The sequence below is a fragment of the Mustela putorius genome, unplaced genomic scaffold (genome assembly GCF_011764305.1).
Source record: "Mustela putorius furo isolate JIRA1106 unplaced genomic scaffold, ASM1176430v1.1 tig00000083_pilon_pilon_pilon, whole genome shotgun sequence".
NCBI classification, from domain to species: domain Eukaryota; kingdom Metazoa; phylum Chordata; class Mammalia; order Carnivora; family Mustelidae; genus Mustela; species Mustela putorius.
In genome coordinates this window covers 46,353,304-46,375,085 of record NW_025421273.1, presented here as the reverse complement: position 1 = coordinate 46,375,085, position 21,782 = coordinate 46,353,304, and the positions used below count along the sequence as shown (strand labels likewise).

Below are 21,782 nucleotides of genomic sequence, written 5' to 3'. Positions count from 1 at the left end.
GCTCAATACAAAATCACTTACTTTTTTTTTTTTTTTTTTTTTGAGTTGGGCAAGTAGATCCTGAAACTGCCAACCTCATCTCTATTCAGAACCTGAGGTTACTACAGAATGCTAAGGAGGGGGTTCTATAAGTGATATGTGACTATCTGCTTCACATATTTATTATCTTTCCTACTATTTAACATGTATTGTATAAAAAAGTACTAAAGAGCAATGTTGCTTAACTTATAATGTGCATATGAAGCATCTGGGATCTTGTTAAAATGAAGGTTCTGACTCGGTAAGTCAGGAGCAAAGTGGATCGTCTACATTTCTAACAAGCTCCCAGGTGATGCCAATGCTGCTGGTCCACAGATGGTGCTTTGAGAAGCAATAAAGGATGTGAGAAATGGATGAGCCACACTCTCTAATTCTCAGAAAGTTCAGTCTCACAGGAGGCCCAGACCTAAACTGTAAGAACTCAAATACGAGGCAGCAAAGGGCGAGTAATAAAGAGAATAAGGAGCGTCAAGCAGATGAGAATGGGAAATCTGCAACGTGGGTGGTTTTCAAAACCTCCCTTTAAGTGTTTTAAATGATGTAAAAGAAATAAGAAAGATCATCAAGAATTCAGTCAGTAGGTCCCCCTAAAAACTAAATACATTCTCCCAGATTTCTGGTCCCTTTCTGCTCATTTTCTTAGCGTTAGAGAATTAGGATTTTGTTTCCTATTACCAGCATACTTCTGCTTTCTTGTCCCAGAGACAGTAGTAAAGGAAGATGGACCTCAGAGATAGGAAGCTGGAAAATGCTGGCTTCTTATGGTTTCTGGAAACAGCTTCCTAGACTGGGTAAGTCACCTGACAGAGATGTCACCTTGCAGAGACAGTAAAATTATCAAGCCCCAAACTATGCTTGTTATCAAACAGCCTGGCCTACTCTCATGCGTAGGTGTCCAGGTGTCAAACTGAAAGGGAAGACAGATGCAGATCTGCCCACACACGGCCGTGAATGGCTCTGGAAAATTCCACGGTGTGTGATGGGTTACTTTTCTGTGCTCTCACATTTTGTTAACAGGCTAACAGCTGTACTTTCAAAACGTAGTTTTACAAACCCGGATATCTTTGTAATGAAACCATAAAATCACAGGATTGGAAGCCCCGTTGATACCATCTGTGAAGGTGCATCAGGATTTCACTCTCAGAACACTGCTTCCAGGAAATAGACCCAATAGCCAAACTAACCGGCAGGCAAGCAGTGAACAAACCGTGCTCTTGCTGAAAGCGTTGGCTCTGAATTTCATCAAGCTCTTTTCTCAGAGAGAAAACTCTGGCTCGGTGGTGTTTGCTCTTTTTTTTTTTTTTTTTCAAATTGATGATTCTGCAGTAATGTGCTAGACTCTGTAGAAGGAAACACAGGGTATTTGGAAGAACACCAGGCTTTAGGCCTTGGGCAAGGTCTCCTAGGTTTGAGTTTCTTATTCATAAAACAAAGGTGATAAAATCTATTATAGTGACCTGACAAGATATTATGAGGATTTAAAGAAGCAAATGTATGTGAAAGAACCACAGAGAGTACATGATGATAGAAATAGCCAATGTTTATTGAGTGAATACTACGTACCTAGAATTTTCTATGTATTACCTGATCTTATACTCACAGTAATCCAATAAATAGGAATTATAATCATTATTTCACAGATAAGGAAACTGAGACTAAAAGAGGTTGAGGAACTTGACAATGTTACATTGTTAGTATGTAGCCAAGCATAATGCATATTTGTTAAATCTTAGTCCCGAACATCGTCTCTTTCCCAGAGCATTCCAGCTTCTGTACACAGAATCCTGTCTCATTCATTAAGAATAGTCTTCATAGGGGCGCCTGGGTGGCTCAGTGGGTTAAGCCGCTGCCTTCAGCTCAGGTCATGATCTCAGGGTCCTGGGATCAAGTCCCGCATCGGGCTCTCTGCTCGGCGGGGAGCCTGCTTCCCTATCTCTCTCTCTCTCTGGCTGCCTCTCCATCTACTTGTGATTTCTCTCTATCAAATTAATAAATTAAAAAAAAAATCTTTAAAAAAAAAAAGAATAGTCTTCATAGGTAGGAAATGGTTGACTTCCATTACAAAAGTTAAAGGCTAGATTCTTCTTTTCACTAAACTGGAACTGGAAGAGGGACAAAATGTATCCACTCTTTTCTGGGACTTTGACCCTTGAGGAAGTAATGCAAGGTTTTAAAAAATGGTGAGGTCCCATTCAATCAGAAGCAGCATCTTGATCTGACTATTCCTATCTTGAGAAATTTCCTATAGGAAATTAACTCATCCTAAATTACTGGTTTCTGCCTATACCAGGATATGGTCCTCCAAACTTCAGATTTGTTGTATCTTGATAGTTTGCCAATATATTTACCATTATGCTCAATTAGCCAATATTTGGGTTTTTTTGCTTTTGTTTTTGTTTTTGTTTTGCAATGAAAAGAAGCTAACCAATATACCAAGCCAGGTCTCAACCCAATGTAGCATGAAATCCAAAGTCCATGCACAAAACCAGTTAATGATACCATCTCTTAGTAGTTCACTTCAAGTATTAAATCATACAGTGTTTCTCATTTCCAACTAACACAACAGCTGTATTAATCCATGACCTTATTACTTCATATAACTTCCCTTATAAAAATAAATGTAAAAATTATTTCTCAAGTGATTTATAAATTCTCTTAAGTGTCATAGATTAAAGGTGAAATCATTGAGTCATTTGAAAAATTGAGTTGTAGAGCTGATAGGAACCTACGGGATCTTTTTCAGCTACCTTGGTATAATTAGAAATATCAACAGTTTAATAATAGAGAAACATCTGGCAGGTTTAAACATTCTTCTTTAATTTGGTATAGGAGGCAACCACTATACTACCTAGATGCAATGCATTACGGATAATTCTCACCAAATACATACAGTAAACAAAGAATACAGAAACAAAATTTATCTTTCTGAGCTTTGTCTTTTTTCAAATTTAAGAAATCTCCAGGCTCTGCTAAGGAAGTTTATTACTTCAGCAGCCTCTGGAGTAGTCTAAATGATCATCATGGACATCAAATAACAGAGAGCTTTCAAAAAGAATAAAAGGAAAATGGTTCAGTCATAGTTTAATTTCCTCTCTACTTTCAAAAGAACATATATTCACTGGGATGCTTGGGAAAAGGACTTTCTTCCACTATCTTGACACTTTTTTGTTTGTGCTAGATGAAAAAAAGAAGCCATAAGCTGATCTGGGCACTTAGATTTGCAGCCTTCTAAAGAAGGGACTGTAAGGCTGGGCATGTTACATGTGGGAGAGGGAAAGGGAAGCACAGCAATGAGCTGCTACATTTGTCTGGAGCTGTTACCACTCACCCCATGGTAGGGTCAGTTCCTTGTGAAAGAAACAGAATGTAATACACATACATCACCCTGGAATATGGACAGAAGGCCAAATGAAATTTTTGGAATTCCCTGCCACATGCAAAAAAGCACTCACTTTCATTAAACATCATTTTTTTTCACTCGAGGACTGAAAGATTTTCATTTAGCAGGCATTTTTTGAGCACTTTCAGGGACTATGTTAAGCATGCTTTGATCTCAAATCAATACTTCACTCCCTCAGAAGTTCCAAGCCAATGGACCATCTTATAAAAAAAAAAAAATTACAGTGTCTTTCTAGTAATGCTGGTAACCCAATCTGGTTGAATGTGTCCAAGTAGAAACCACAGAACACTGAATTTCATCATATATAAGATGTTATCAGAAAGTAGGCTTTATACACTTAAGCAAAGTATAATTTCAGCAAAGTAAATAATGACAATTTGGTCAAATAATTAATTTGATGATGACTTTTATTGAATGTGTGACCACATGTAAGTGTTTAAAAAATTGATTTAAAAATTGATTTAAAATAATGAATTCTGTCTGATTAGAAGTTTTGAATAATCATATCCTTAAAAAATTACATGAATGAAAACATGGGCATAGAATCTGCTCGGAAATCTCAAATGGAATTATTTGATGGATTTGGAACATAATTAGAGAAATTTCTACTCAGTTCCTTGAAGATATTCAGAAAGAAGTTTAGAAGTCTTGGAATACATAGAATAGAACACTACTATGGAGACATTGCAGGAAAAAACACCTCTAATGACTTAGCCCAAGAATACCATCTGTACCCTGAAAGTCACTATTTTTAACCCTTTCATTCACAATTTACTTCAAAAGTTGGTCTCTTTCACTCCATGAACAAACCTTCATCAAAACGCCTTTTTTGACAGGATAAACTTCTCTTCAGTTTGTAAAGACTACATCTTACTCTTAAACAAGCAATCCTTGCTTCATACTTGCAGCGCCCTCAAACAGAACTGGAGAGGTAATGCTTTCTGTCTCATAAATCTTCTTGTAAATCTTACTAATCACACACTTTTTGTAGGTGCCAAAGTGGGGGAAAATAAGAAACGAAATCAATGCTTGTATTTAAACTTGGAAAAACATGATGAGAAGGTATGATGTGTGCGCATGCGTGTGAACGTAAGCTCAGAGTAATAGATAGTTCCTTCTCTTCTTGTTACAGAAATACATAATCTTTCCCTCTCAATAAAAATGGAAACTAACATTTACTGAGAGTAATTATGTGCCAGGTACCATACTATATCCTTCAGGTATTTTGTCTCATTTTACTCATCTAAGAACTCCATGACAAAGGTTAAATTTGAACTACAGAAAACTTTTAAGCTCTTCATTCAAAAATTACTAATTGAGCAAGTACTCTCAGCCACTATTCTGAGCACGAAGATAGAAGAGTAATAAGAAAATAAAAATAGAACTTAAAAGCATGCCCAGGTAAAAGAGTATCTTTACGCATAACAATTTAACTAAAAAACAAATCCATAGTTACAATGGGTGCCAGAAAAATGTTGAGAAAATGTATTCAAAACTACATTCAAAAGTCAATCTGGATTTGCACGTCCAACTAGATTATCATTTGAGAATGAGGGCAAAAAAAATTATTATGTGAAAAGAGCTTCCCCCATTAAGACATCCTAAATAAAAGCACTTAAAATGTACTTCAGAAGAGAATAAATGATCCCTGAAAGAAGATCAAAAAGCACACAAGAGGGGCACCTGGGTGGCTCAGCGGTTAAGCCTCTGCCTTTGGCTCAGGTGATGATCCCAGGGTCCTGGGATCAAGCCCTGTATGGGGCTCTCTGCTCAGTGGGGGGCCTGCTTTTCTCCCCTTTTCTCTCTCTGCCTGCCTCTCTGCCTACTTGTGATCTCTCTCTGTCAAATAAATAAATAAAATCTAAAAAAAAGAAAAAAATCACACAAGAACGGTGAGCAAAGTAGATTCCCAAAAATACCACAATAATCATGGTGACCATTATCTTTTGTGTATGGATATCATCTTACCCACCCTAAAAACTATATATAGATATAGATATAGATATAGATATTTATGTTTGAAAAATAAGTTTCCTTTAAAGAAATTAATCTGAATATAATACCATTTGTGTGAAGAGAAAATAAAGTCTCAGTTTCTTTTAAGCATAATTATGACTAATGACTTCTTCTAGGCTCTGCTGTTTTAATCATTTTGATTTTTATCTTTTTCTATGTTTGGCCAATGAAAGCTCTTTTCAAGTTAACTTCTGAGTCCTGTCAACACCACATCAGAACATTTCAAAGTGTACTTGGTTTCTGGCAACAAGAGTTTCTAGCCTAATCTTGAAATATCTCTTTCCAAGGCATAGAATTAGCTCCTAGAATATTTTTAGTTGATATTTTTAGTTAAGTTTTACCATTTCTCTACAATAGCCCTACTTAAAGTTTAACTCCTCACAAAACTGTAAGTGAACCTCTTTATGATTGATAGACCAAATAATTTCTTTCTATTTTTATTCAAATTTTATAATGATTTAATTTTAAAAAATCTGTTCATAAAAATTAAAGTCTAGGAGACAATGCTAATATTTTGAGTGATCTGCAATATCTGTATTGTTGTGATTTTATGCACATTTATTGAATCACTCGAAGCTTATTTCAGCCCAATGCTTCTAATTATTTTCAGGAAGTTTCATAATTTTTCTAATTTTTATAGGGCTATATTTCTAAGAGCTGCCATTGTCTTTAGTAAGTTTTATAATTACCTTTCATTCAACTATGAGAGAAAAATTTTAAAGTCAACTACTTGAAAAATGCTAAGAAATATACTTTATCCCTTCATACACAGAGACAAAAAAATGAAAAGCTTTGGTACGTCATTTTTTTAATTCCATAAGAAAAGCATTATATCTGTAAATAATAAGGCAAGTTAAAATTGGGAAACACTTTTCAGTCTTTGCTTATAGAGAAAATGAGATTTGTATGCAGAAAGACAAATTCATCAGCGAAGTTCAGTATCTAAGCCCTCAAAGGAAAAGCATCTTTAGTAGATCTCTTCGGTAATATTTACATGGCCAAATGGTACCCTCTGGTGCAAGACCGATTGAAACTGACACTTGTAACTGTGTGATTGCTCCAATTGGAGAAAGGACCCCTAAGGGTAGAGTAGCAATGCTCAATTAAAAGTGCCTGAATATTATAGAAAATGATACTGATTATCTTGCCTCTGAATCTCAAATTAATTGTGCAAGATAATTGTCTACAATTTAAGTAAGACTGCCTCTATTATGTGATTTATCAGAACTATCTTGAACCTCTTGGCTACTTAATGTATGACTTTTCAAAAGTAATTGAGAAATGTGTTTCTTTTTCTGGCTGGAATTTAGTTAAGAGGTTTATGGACAATAACTTGCGATATAGCATCTAGACACATGAATATTTACAATCTTTGTTTAGCTTTGCCAAAACCAAGCTGCAATGAGAATCCAAATTCTTCACCAAACCATTAGGGGTTTTTACAGAATAAAAACAAAAAGTGATGTTAGCTGAATCTGAAATGATAATTTTTCCCAAACTGTTGCCACTAGGTCCTATATTCATTCCAGTGGAAAAGCCAAAGGGTGAAATTGTATCTGTATTAAAGGATAGGCTTTCCTAAGGTTGTTTTTATTCTAGTATCACCAGTCAATATATAATTAAATATTTTGTTAGAGTAAAAAATGTGATTTTTTCTCCCACAACAATATAGAAATCCCAACTAGGTTGTGTTGCATGTGCCAATTCCAATTGCTTGATACTAAGTAACTAGGACCATGTTGAGAAGGTCTCTGAAGAAGGATCTGTGGCTCAGTGAGGAATGGTCAGTCCAATATTGGCCAAGAATGGAGTACCAGATACATTTCTTTGCCATCTCCACTGTAAAAGAACTAGAGAGAATTTCTTAGGACATTGTCTCTACTTTTAAAAAGATTAATTTTTTGCCACATTTAAATTGACTCAGAACATCTGACACATTTTGGTTTCTATGAATAACTCTAAAGCTAAATTTTTATGGTATCCAACCACATGCCATTCAATTTAATAGCGAAAAAATATTTGAGTGCCTACCAAAAGCACATATGTTTGGCGCTGGGAATAAAACAGTGAAAAAAATAGAACAACTTTGCCCTCATTGGGCTCTCGAATTGTCAGGAAGGTAATAATTTTGATAACAATGGTCTAAATAAACATCTGTATCATGTTTTGCAATGTACTTTTAAACATTAAACCTTCTTCGAATTCCTTGGGAAAGCCCAATTTTTCCATGATGTATTTTTTCAATACATTGTGAAATTTGGTTTGCTAATAATTTTGTTCAGGAATTTTGCATCTTTATTTCACAAGGAAGATTGACTTTTAATCATCTATTATAAAAAAAATACTTGTTTTGTTTTAGCCTCATGATAATATTAGCCTCATTAAATTATTTGGGAAGTGTTACTTGTTCTGTTCTCTAGAGGGATTTCTATGGCTTTGGAATTATTTGTTTTTTGATGATGTGTTATAACTTGCCTTTGGACTTATCTAAATGTTTTGTCTTTTCTGTTTTGGTTTTCATTTTGGTTTTTTTAATAGGAAAGGGGCTAGATTTTAAAATACTGATCCAATGTCTTTAGATATTATTGGCCTATTAAAATTTTCTGGGTTTTATTTCTACTTCATTTGGTTTTGCTAAGTAAATTTTTGTGTATGAAATTGTCCATTAGAAGTAAGTTTTTAATAAAAGAGTGTTTATTCTTCCCAGTATTGTTATTTTATTCTGTATCTATCACTAAATTGGGCTTTTTTCCCTCACAACTTGAATCAATCTGGTCAATTTTTTGGCTTTATACAAAAAGGCATAAAATTGTCAAAAAATGATAGGTCTTTTGTTGGTAAACTATTCCTTTAATATTAAAATTTTCAGATATTAAGATATATTTTTAATTATTTTGTGTTGAGACCCATAAAGAACCACCATTCTTTCCTTTTTATGAAATAAATACCCAACTCTTCTTCATGGCCAATAATAGCATATTTCCTTTTAAGAGTCTTTCTTTTTAAATTTTTACTCACAAGCCCTTAATTTCTCTTAAGGCAATCCTTTGACTTCTTTCTAGGGTCTCTACACATTTTTTTTTAATTTGAAACACTGAACTTAATACTAGATTCTAGAACTACCTGCTCGATGGTTTATCAAATAAAAGAACAATCTTAAGAACCCAAATACCCAGTATGTAATTTTATTTAATACTGGTCTAGAATAAGAACATCATGCCAAGTGGGTGAGTGGAGGAGAAGGTCTCCTATGCAGAGGAAACCTTTGCTCCAGATAAGCTTCCTCATCACCAGTTTTCTTATTAAAACCTCAGAGACTTGGGCACCTGGGTGGCTCAATGGGTTAAGGCCTCTGCCTTCAGCTCAGGTCATGATCCCGGGGTCCTGAGATCGAGCCCTGCATCGGGCTCTCTACTTCCCCATCTCTCTCTGCCTGCCTCTCTGCCTGCTTGTGATCTGTCAAATAAATAAATAAAATCTTTAAAAAAAAAAAAAAAAACCTCAGAGACTGTGTCCTCTGGCTGTTTTCTTATCTGTCAGTACATATGTCTTCCAGTTTTCCACAACCCCCAAAACTCACAGCTTTTGCCCAGTCCATGAAGATTTCCTACGGGTTTGTATTGTAAAAACAATAAGGAAACTACCTGAGATAACTTTAACTAATTAGAAGGATTTTATATTTCCAGTAAATGTCTGAGCAAATGGACTCCAATGTCCATAACACCTGAAGAAAAATTACATCTACCAAGCCTTTGGCTCTCTCTTCCTTCTCCCTGTGGTTCTTTGATGCCATACCTCAGCAGGTGTTAGATGAAGTCATTTTGTTCCTAGGACTGGTGGTTCTGGTAAGGATGATAAGAATTTGTTATATCTTAGTTACCTACATATTTCTCTCTTGGAGGCAATAAAGGAACCCACAGTTCTTCGCACATGGAAATTTTAACATCCATTGAATGAACGAACTAATGATAAACAAGTGAAAGTTGGCAGTGAGCCCTTGGAATCACCAGGTCTAAGTTAAGTTTCTCTACATTTCAGAAAATACAGACATTTATTTGTTTCTTAGTTTTTAGTTCTCCATGGAAGTAAATTGCAATGACCTCAGTCATTCCAGACAAAGGATGACATTTTTCTTTTAAGGATAATTAACTCAAAAAAAAAAAAAAAATAGTTCAGTTGGGAGAAGGGGGGTGGGCTTAGGACATTGGGGAGGGTATGTGCTATGGTGAGTGCTGTGAGGTGTGTAAACCTGGCGATTCACAGACCTGTATCCCTGGGGATAAAAATATATGTTTATAAAAAAAATTTTTAAATGAAAAAAAAAAGAAAAAAATAGTTCACAGAAGTAACCTAAAATATTAGGGAAATCGCTATTTTTTTTTATTATAGACTGTGATAATGCAAATCAGCAATAAAAATGAAGAACCAATATATGCTACAAAACAGATGCACCTTGAAATCATTACATAAGTGAAATTTATAAGAAATACCCAGAAGAGGCAAATCTACAGAGACAGAAATAGCTTAGTGAGTGCCAAAGTTGAGGGAGGAGAAAATACCACTAATGAGTATGAGGTTTGTTTTGGAGGCAATAAAATGCTCTACAATTAGGTAATCGTTGTACAATTCTGTGAATATCCTATAAAGCACTGAATTGTATACTTTAAATGGGTGAATGCATGGAATGTAAATTATATTTCAATGAAGCTGTTTTTAAAAAGTAAAGGTTAAGTGACTTACTCACAATTACATGTCTAGTTGGTGAAGCTAGAACTGTAATCCACATTTCTGAAATAACACAAATCTTTTCTCTCGCTTTGCTGTTGTCTTGCGTGTTGTTATGCCCTTATTTTCTGCCAATCTTCATTTCCTTTTTTTTTTGTCATTCATGTGTTTATATTTAGTTCTCTTTCTTTGTTCTCATTTCTTAATTCCTCAAAAGCTCTTATGCTGTCCCTGTCCAACTGTTAAGTGGCCTACATTTTAATGATCACAGAGTAGCTTTACTTTTTTTATTTGGCTCTACTTCCAGGTGACTTCTGATACCATTACTTTATTTTTTCCACCAAAAGGACATATGGGACAAAGCACATGAAACTTGGTGGGTAAGAATTTGGAGAAGAAGGCTTTAGTAGGATATGAGTAGCAAGTGGGAAACCACTGAACAAAGAATGATTCTGTTGTTGGAATCTTATTACATTCATAGACACAAGAGACCTACGAGGGTTGTTTAACTCGATACTCTTACCCAGGAGATTGACTTACAGCTGGTGTGTGAGAAATGCCATTTTCCAGATGACTTCCTCTCCTGTTACAAAGTCTGGCTATGGCTTCCTGCAAAGTGCTGGATCTTCTCCATGTTCAAGTGTTTGAGACACTTATCTTATCTTTCCCCTCTGTGCTGGCTTTTTCCACTCATCTTTTTTTAATTTTAAGTGTCCTACTGTAGAAAGATTAATTCTTCTCTATTGAGTTTCATTCCTTTTTCAATATTTGTACAGACACTGTGATATACCTAACTGGGACAGAGGAAGTTGTTCATACTATACACGCTGGCGGGGGGTGGGGGGGGGTGCTGTGGGGTTGGGGCCCACCGTGCAGGGAGGGGGCCTGTGGGCGGGGCTCTGTGGGCAGCTGGCCCCCAGCGCTTCTCAGGGATGGGACTGAGGCCCAGGAGGCCGCAAGGCTGTCTACAGGGCGGGGTGCGTCCTCGTCAGTGGCCTGGCTCCTGCTTGCCCCCAGCCCGCGCACTCGCTCTCCCAGCCCCCCCGCCACAGGTGGGCTCCGCTTCCTGCCCCTTCTGGCATGGGGGGCAGACGCCAGGCAGCACTGGCACCTTCCCCGCGGTTGGCTCTCCCCCGGGGGCCCAGGGGCCAGCTCTGCACCTGCGCTGGGCTTGCTGCCGACCAGGCCGGGGGGTCCTCACAGTTTCTTAGGACAAGAAAGTCCTAAGATAATGCCCCCCCCTTTTTTTTTCCTGCAGGATATGACTGGATTGCCTTAATAAAATTTATGAGGAAAAAATGGACATCTTGTTCACTATGGTCAAACACTAAGAATGTGATTAAATGTTATTAGCAGGTGACTTTTTTCTTTTCCAAATGAAGTTGTCCAATGTAAATTATCACTGGTTTTTAATTTGCAAATTAGATTGATTTTCATCCTTTGAAACATTCTCTGGTGGCTTTAAGCAACTTTTATATACTTACTCTCCATAGTTATCATTTCTTTCCATTTGTCCCAAATTATTTGGATAAATTTTGACATTTTTGTAGGAAAAATGTTAATATTGGCAAGTTCACACTGTCCAACTTAACACAGAGTCGTAGATATATAGTAGGACTTGCTTAAATCCACTGGGTGGTGATGGTGAGGTTCCAGGGGAAGGAAGGAAAGGCTAAATTGTGGAAAGTCCAGGAGAAACAAGGGAGAAGAAAGAAAATTGGTCTGGATACAGACATAGGAAAAGTAAAACACAAGCTAAAGACTTTATGCAACCCTGTTATGTTTCACATGGTTAAAAAGGAAGGGTTGTATGTAGCAGACAATGTTTGTTCTTTACCCAGGAGCCATTCTCTCCCTTTTTCCTTGCTAACAAAACCCATTTGTGTTTGGGCTGGCAATGTGCCCAGTTCCAAGAACTGGATTATGGCTAGTCTTACTGATCATGACTTTAATGTCTCCTCTTGACTCCTCCCTATTTGGGATGATGCCATGTCAAAGTGATGCTTAGAACTTCAGCAGGCGTCTTGCCACCTGACGCAAAAAAAGGAGAACAAAAATTAAATGTGCTGAGGAACAGAAAGGTGCAAAGAAAGTGGGTTTTTGATGACATCACAGAGCCTATGAACTAGATGTACTGCCTCTTCCAATATGCTTTGTAATGTGATAGAATAAAATGTCTCAAATTTTCAGTTGGGTATTTAATTGTAGACCTAGCAATCTAACTGAAACAGTAGCAAAGTACTTTCATACCATCAAGAACATATATGACAGATGTGAAGCATTATAAAAAATATTTAAGCCTTTGATCAGGCTTAGATTATATAAGACATTCTGAAGCTTAACTGCTCTACGTGGGAAAGGGAGTTTATTCTCTCTGACATGCCCCTCTGGACAGCAGACGTAAAAGACATAGTTAAGGATAAGCAACGGTATTTCTCTGGGTCCCCTCTGAGTCTTGAGGTACAATTCACAATAAGAACCATCCTATAAGAAAATAGTAGATGATTATTAAACTTTTAGAACTTGTCCTCAAATAGACAGGTTGTTACATTAGCTGATCTCATCTGATCATCTTTTTTTTTATTATTTATATTTCTGGCTATTGCTACTCACAGCACAAAAGACAGACCTAAGTACCTCAAAGGAGAGGACACATTTCATATTTACAAACAGTCCTGGTTGCAGAGCAGTGCTGGAGCCTAGGAATGGAGAGCTGGGTTAAATGGCATCTCAGGCCTTCTGTCCATCCCCCAGTGGTACCCTTAGCCATATCCTATTGGTATGAAAATGTGCCAACACACCAAATTCAGTTTTCATACATCTGTCTTGTTGGTAGAAACTTGAATGGAATCACAAAGGATAATTGGATTGTCTAGATGAGGGAAGGGTGTTTACTAGTCCATAGAACTGGGTGTACTAAGATTCCAAGGCAACAGAAACACAAGCAGTTGATTGTGGCAGGCAAGATGGAGCTACGTGAGAGAGCAGTAGCAGATGGGAAGGAGGTGGGGGGCTTTCTGCCTATATTGAAAAACTGAGCCCCAAAGGAGACAGCCAGATCTTGGGGGATTTTAGGCAGGAGAGCAGAAGATCATTCTGGCAGCTTAAGACAGGATAAAGTGGAATGAAAGAAATCTGGAGGTAAGAAGAAAACAATTACAACCAAAAAAAAGATGACAGTGCCAAGGGATATGAATCAAGAAATATCAAGAGACAGACTGGAAAACTTAGCAATCACTTAAATGTAAAGGTAACAGCACCCGGGACAGTTTGAAGATAACTCACTTCTCAGAATCAACCGGGATGGAGAGTTATGACATCCTTTACACTACAGAGGGAAAAGGAGTTGGGTTTTGTGTGAAGGGAAAGAAGGATATAATAAATATGCTTTTTATTGTGTCAAGTGTGAGGCATTCGTGGTTGATTCAAGTAAAGTTCTCCAGCAGATCGGAGGTTCCCAGGCTTTCAGGTTTCACACGACTCCAAAATTTGCAAATAAATATGAGGGACCAGTTTAAGACTGTGAGTTCTTTCTTTTTCTAGGTCAGGGCATGTTTTCTTAAAAACTATCATCTACTTATATCTACATTTTATTCTTTTTCTTTTCTTTTTTTTTTTAGATTTTATTTATTTGACAGACAGAGATCACAAGCAGGCAGAGAGGCAGGCGGGGTGGGGGGGAAGCAGGCTCCCTGCTGAGCAGAGAGCTGAATGTGGGGCTGGATCCCAGGACCCTGGGATCATGACCTGAGCCGAAGGCAGAGGCTTTAACCCACTGAGCCACCCAGGACCCCTATATTTTATTCTTATAAAAGGATTTTCAACACCAAAAATTAAGGCATGAATCATGACTTAAAAGGCAATTTATTAATTAAGGTAACCTGCCTTCAATTTAAAACTCAACTGAAGTCCTTTTTTTTTTTCCAGTTCTTCTTAGACTAATGTAATCCTCATCACTGATTTACAACAGACCACAAACAGCATTTAAAACCAGTGATATAGATTACAATACAGAGAGACTTGGAGCCCAATAGAGAACCTTTAATAAAGATGTGGAATCAGAAGCATATTATTTGAACCAGACAAATAGATCATCAAAAGTACTGTTTATTTGGCACTTTCTATGTGCCAAGCACTATGATAAAGTCTTTACATATATCTCATTTCAAAATCTCAACCACTAGAGGAGGTAAGAGAGGGTAGTTCATTTTTACCACTGAAGACATTGAGACTACAGATATTAAGTTACCCCGAATCACAAAGCAGGAAGTGGCAGAGCTAATATTCAAGATTTCTCTAACTCTGAGCTCTGTGCTTTTAAGTGAGATGGCATACAGCCACCCTGGAAAAAACATACAGAATAAGAAAGAGCATCACAGAGATGGAACTTAGGAATACGGATACTTTAAATGTTTCAGGAAAACACCACCACCACCCCCAAGCCTAGAAGAGGAAAATAAATAGGGCCATGTAAAGCAAAGGAGAGAGGAATTTCCAAAAGAACTGTATTATCAAAAGTGAAGGGTACAAAGAGGTACAAACTTCCAGTTATAAAATAAGTCAGTCACAAAGATGAAAAGTACAGCACAGAGAACATAGTCAATAATATTGTAATTGCTTTTTTCTGGTGATAGATGGTAATGACAGCTACTATGGTGATCATTTTCTTATGAATAGAATTGTTGAATCACTATGTTGTACACCTGAAACTAGTATAATATTGTATATCACCTACACTTAAGTTTAAAGAAAATTCTAAATGTCACAGAGAAGGCATAAACATGCATAAAAAAGTTTATTTATATAAATCCAGGGGAAAATGATACATGGCACCAACTTCTAATGAAAGCCCATTAATAATACTCCTCAGTCCTGCAGATCCTTGCACGTGCTCAGCAGTTACTCAATTAGTAGGATCATGAGCTTACTCTAGAACCTATGTATCTAACCCCTTTTGCAAACCTAAAACCTCCCTGAGAGGCTTAAACCTGAATCATCTGAGCTATTAGATGAGGTATCATTTGGACTCCTCACCCTAATACTAAAACAAATTTTTCAGGATCAAATCAAATCATATTCAAATCTATACAACAATATCTATGTTGCAATCTATACCTCTAACTAGAAACAGGTTTTTAAATATAATTTATAATTCAGGAACTCTATATAGTGAGTATTATGCTTGCCACAATCCTACAGCCTATGTTATACAATTCCAATTATAAAAGATCTAACTCGCACAAAGATTTGAAATGTGATTTCACTTTACTTTCACCGGGAGGCATTGGTGCATTGATATCATGGCTTGAAATAATTAAGCCAATGCTTTGTATACGATTAAGACAATCACTCTTACTAAGTCCTAACACAGATTTCAATCATGAATTCGCCTCCGTGTGTACGCATCATAAATAACCTCTTATCTCCAAATTCTTTCTTTTTGCTTGCTCTGGGAGAATGGATCTGGGCCCCTTAAGTATTTTCCACGGTATATTACACAGGGTCAGACTTTGTCCATAGAGGGTGCCAGAGAGACACTATAGGAGTAAAGGGCTTTGCTCCCTGGATCTGAGGCACTCACTAGACAGCCTCCTGCAGGGTGTAGAGCTTCTCCAGAGCCAGTCTCCGGAAGTACAAAGACGGCAGCCGTGGAGTGCCCATCACCACCCTCAGGCAGATTGGTAGCATTGCTTCACATGAGACACTTCCTCAACAACTTTTCCCAGAGCCCTTGAGGACAGAATTCCAGCCAGTTCCTGAAGGGAGATTTCCAGTAAATTTCCCCATGGTACCAACACAGGGACTTCTCTGATCTCTGACATCCAGTCAGGGCTGTGCCTTTTCCCATGGGCTTCAGATCTCAGCTGTGGAGGAGGAAGGCAGAGTGGGGCCTATTCCTTGGACTCTCTATCTCAGCCCTGGATAGTAACTGCCCTTCTGTCTGTTATATCTTATTCATTCATGTTCTCTTCCTGCTAAGAAAACCTCCATTGCTCCAATGTTGGTCCTGCTGTAGTTAATAATTCTTTATATAAAACTTCCCTTTTCAAGCTTCTGTGAGAAATGTCTCCCTTAATTTGACCCAGACTAATAAATGTTTTTTAACACCTGCCTTTATTAAAATAATTAAACAAATAAACTAAACAAATAGCAGTAACTCACTATAAACTTTGAAGATGATAACATCACAACTTTTAAATAAATAAAAGATTCACATTATACCTTTTGCAAGAAACCTTAACTTGGCTAGTTCACCATGAGTCCCAAGATGGAGCTAGACACCTTCCTGAAGAGTTTTCCTTAACCTTCACATCGGCTCTCTGTGAAAGGGGGGAAGTAGAAATACAACTGAAAAACCCTGGAAAGACAGTTGAAAATGAATCCTGTGCTAGAAGCCTGTGTCTCTCATTGTTATAAACTCTCACAAAGAATCAAAGAAGTATTATTATTTTGATTTTATCTAAGGGGGAATTGAGACCTAGAGAGGTTAAATTACTCACCCAAGATCATGCGTCTAGTATGGAGATGTGATCAAAGCCAAGTATGCCTGATTCCAAACTCCCTACAGCTCACCTCACAGAGCTTCCCAAGATGGACTTCCGCTTTTCTGTAAGGGGCCCCCTTCTCTCCACTGCAGACATAGGGGACTGCTCATTTGGACTGAACGATTAGTTTGTGTTCTCATCATCTTTGCCCTTAGAACAGCTGCTACTGCCCTCTGACGTCTCAGAAGAAAAAGAAAGCAAGAAACAAACTACCTAGCATTCAACTACCATTGGGATCAATCTCTCCCCCCACCAAAAAAAAATGTTTTCATGTGTATTTCTCCTCAAAAAGAAATATTTTCTGCAATATAAGAAAAGGAGCAAAACTGGACCCTGCCTTTTCTATTTCAAGTCAAAATAGTAGTTATTTGGACTGCACTCATATAATTAAACTTTAGCCCTAGAAGAATTGGCTTATATTATACTAAAATTGCACATATTCAAGTGCTGAGAGGAAAAATAAAACCCCTGCTAACCCTAAAAATTCTATACCTGGAAAATAAAAATCTTTGAGATATAAAGGCAAATTAAGACATTCTCAGATGATGGGAAACTAAGGGAATCTGTACCTCTAAGGGGAGAAGACCTAACCTTAAAGAATACATCCAGGACATTCTCCAGACAGAAAGTAAATGGCTTCAGAAAGGAAGAAATAACAATGCAATAGGTTTTATAAAAGGCGGGGAATATAACAGATTAGAGTTCTCCTGAGTTTTTTCATCATGGTTGATGGCTGAGGCAAAAATATAATTCCAATTAATGCGGTGCTCGGTGTGTGTAGAGAAAACAAGGTTTTCAAGTGGGGAGAGCTAAGGGATCTAAATGGAAGTGGTATTTCCACAACTCACTTACAGTGTCAAAATGTTCCCAGCAGATTGTTATCCCAGTTACATACGCTCCTCATAAAACTAAAGCAACTCCGAAGAAAACAATACATCTAAAAGGTTCAGCAAGATGAGAACCATTCTTATCACAAGTTAATGTTCACTAGAGAGAATCTACTTCAGAAAAAGCATTTGACAGCCAGATGGACAGGATGACTCAGTCCACTGACCCTCTGTCTTCAGCTTCTCTAGTACTTGAATAAAGTAGCCAGGAATTAGACTAGCCCTAGTGGAAGAAACAGACCCATGCACGGTCCACTGGGCATGCTTTCACCAAAATGATCTCACTATTGTCACTACTGAATGCCTAACTTGCTAGCACTTAGAGAACAACAGTGAGTGCTCAGATGCTATTATCTTTCAGTAAGTCCAACAAGACACGGATACCCTGGAAAGAATAATGCTCTATCCTGTCTGTGTTTGATCCACTCACTATTCCAGATCTGGCTTTGCCTTTCTGGTCACACTTCCAAGCCAGCACCACTACCAAGGGCTTAAAGAATGTCTAATTAACTGTCATGTAAAATTGCATAATCTTACCATGAACTTACACACCCACTGTACAGCCAAGGAGAAGTCACAGTGGTTTTGTGACAACAACACCCATTGTTCCTACCATGTATTGTGCCATCTAAGCTGCCAACACAGTAAAAGGCTGAAATGGATGTTTAACTGTGTAGCTAAAGTATCAGCTTGAAGAGAACACCTTGAAAGGATAGGACCCTATCTTTTACAATTCAGCATGCACCTTAATTCAATAGCCATTCGATAGTGCTAGGTCTGTAACAGTAGAATGAATGGTCTGGCTAGGAAGGGATAGAGATAGAAGGAGTCCCACTCATTATCACCCCCCAGGAACCCACTCAGGGAAACATCAATACTGTCCCCACAGTTTTAAGCTCTGTATAATCCTTCCACCAAGGACACAGCAAGAATCCCACTCATCTTAGAGTGAACACTTTGGGATCCTTATGCCAGGAGATAAGCAAGTGAAGAAAACAATTACTCTACTGACAGTGATAATCGACCATGATAATCAGGAGGAACCATAACCTCTGTGATAGATTAAGGTAAGGAGGACTATGCCGAACACTCAGGTAAGCCATGTGACTTTCATTCCCAGCTATAATTAATTGTATATGGGAAAGCACAGCAACCATTACCCGGTAAAGGCAGAGAAGGCTCACACCCTTCAGATTAAGGATGAGGCCTCGGCACCCTGCACAGAGTGGCAGAAGTCCTAATCACTGGGGAGAGGAATTTAGAGTTGGTAATGGAGGCAGGAAGTGGTTCATATTAGCTATGACCTCAGGGCAAACTGCAGGAGCAGCAGCAGGCAGAGTTCCTCCAGGAACCCCTTATGAGCTTTTCCAATCAGAATTTTGGAGACGCTGTGCCATGACCTATGGGTATGTGAGCTCCAAGGATGAACTGTAAAGAATGTGATTGGTAAACCACCATCACTATGTAAACTGGGGGGGGGGGGGTCAACTCTTCCCCAGAAACTATATTAGCTGATAACACAGCTACTCCTATCTCAGGAGACTTGCCCTCACACAAATAGAACAGCCTTACCTAGGAGTCTATGACCACCCAGCCCTCCCAAAGGAAGACCATTGCCAGTGACTGAGTCCCATGGGGTAGGAGAGACTTTCTTGCACAACTTGTCACCCACAGCTTTCTGTGGGAACAAACAAGCTAGTTTCCACCTGAGCCCACATTCTGGATCAGTATCTTTGTATTTTTTTTCCCTGTGTTATCCTATTTTCCTCAAATCTCTTCACCTGAAAGTATGTTTTGTTTTGTTTTGTTTTTTATAAACCACTTGAACAAGAAGTCCTATCCCATGTTTTGCTTCTAAAAACTCAAGCTAAGACACTTGTGAGTCTTACAACCTTGCTCTGCTACATATGCCTTGGGAAACTGGAGAGATTTCCATCATACTTGACACTTGAAAACAAATTGTAAAATTTAAGTCTGAATGTAACACAAACTCCGTTATAACTGGATACATTTCATATCACTTAAGTTAGGAAACCGGAGTTTATGGTAAATATAATAAAACACTAATAATTCAAAAGAGTCAGTAAGCTTCCTATTTCTGCTTTGATGCTGTATTTCCAAAATCTTCATGACTCTAAAGGCAGTAAACATGTAATCGCACAAAGAGCTTAACTTTTAAATTAGTTGGTTTGTATGCCAAGAAAATTGCAACAGCAGTCATCTACAATTGAAGAATGACTTTTGAAATAATTTTCACATAAAATTTATTCTGCTTATTTTAAATCATTATTCAGGTTATTTTCTCAGAAGTCCAATTAAAAACAAAAACATATTACAAAACAAAGTCAGAAATCAGCATTTACCATAGAGGGAAATATTTCTAGAAATGATATATAATACAATGGGTGCAAAAAATATTAAATTGAGGAGAAAACAAAAATTAAAACACTACAGAGAATTTAAAATCTTAATTGGTAAACATAATAGTAGGAAACCTGGTGGGTTCAACTCTTCTCCAGGCAAAACACAGAGCAAGTATATTATTTTTTAAGTCTGTTTCTCATAGACTTTAAGACTAGATATTTATAATCTAGGTGATCAAAATAAAATTATTTAAAAAATGCTCCATCACTATTGAGGAAATGTTATTAAAATTCATTATTTATCTTTCATAAATTTAATATTTTTCAAATTTCATCTTCCATTAAAAGGAGTTTCCAATATTTCGATAGACTATGGTGATTAGCACTTAAATTAGCATGAATCTTACCACAGAGTTTTGGTACAGAACATGGTGGTACCATAATTATTGAAATAATGATTTCTTTTCAAGTTCTTTAACCTGTTTTCCAAGGCCCTTCTAAGATTTGGCTCTAAGCCACCTTGATAAACTCATCTCTGACAATCCCTCCATGGGCCCCATTGATCAACAAAACTGGGAAGTTCACTCTTCTCCAACAAGTCCCTTATTTCTCTGAATTTATTTCTTTATTGCAACGGAATAATTTCATCATTAGGCTCTGAAAGAAACTGCTTGGGTTCAAGTTCCTCAGCATTGTTTTGAAGAAAACCCCAGACATCAGTATCAACTGATCCATAAATGCTTCATTACATATCTTTAAGTCTGAGAGCCTTTCTCTTTTCAAACATAGCCATGATGTCATTTATCATCACACCTAAAATATTAACAATAATTCCTTAATATCATCAATGAAGCAGTGTTCAAATGTCTCTGATTCTCCTACACATTTTTTTTAAGTTTAGATTTTCTTTTTTTTTTAAATTTTTTATAAACATATATTTTTATCCCCCGGGGTACAGGTTTGTGAATGACCAGGTTTACACACTTCACAGCACTCACCATAGCACATACCCTCCCAATGTCCACAGCCCCACCCCCTTCCCCTAACCCCCCTCCCCCCAGCAACCCTCAGTTTGTTTTATGAGATTAAGTGTCACTTATGGTTTGTCTCCCTCCCAATCCCATCTTGTTTCATTTATTCTTCTCCTACCCCCTTAACCCCCCATGTTGCATCACCACTTCCTCATATCAGGGAGATCATATGATAGTTGTCTTTCTCCGCTTGACTTATTCCGCTAAACATGATACCCTCTAGTTCCATCCACGTCATCGCAAATGGCAAGATTTCATTTCTTTTGATGGCTGCATAGTATTCCATTGTGTATATATACCTACACATTTTAAAGTATTTCATTTGAATCAGGATTCAAATAAAAATCACACATGGCACTTGACTCTGTGTTTCTTATAATTCTCAAGAATTACCCAGGGATTGGAAGAATAAATACTGCTGAAATGTCTATACTACCCAAAGTGATCTACACATTTAATGCAATCCCTATCAAAATACCAACAGCATTTTTCACAGAACTAGGAAAAACAACCCTAAAATTTATATGGAACCACAAAAGACCTGAATAGTCAAAGCAATCTCGAAAAAGAAAAACAAAACTGGAGGTAATGCAGTTCCAGACCTGAAGGTATATTACAAAGCTCCAGTAATCAAAACAGCATGGTACAGGCATAAAAATAGACACATAGATCAATAGAACAGAGCAGAAAACCCAGAAGTTAACCTACAACTATATGGTTAATTAACCTTCAACAAAGGAGGAAAGAATACACAATGGGGAAAAGATGGTCTCTTC

At 37.4% G+C, this 21,782-nt stretch overlaps 1 pseudogene; it reads right to left on the bottom strand.

Annotated features, from left to right (window-relative positions):
• Nucleotides 1-15,841, bottom strand: part of LOC101681851 — a 100,017-nt pseudogene extending 84,176 nt beyond the window's left edge.
• Nucleotides 15,842-21,782: the final 5,941 nt, after the last annotated feature.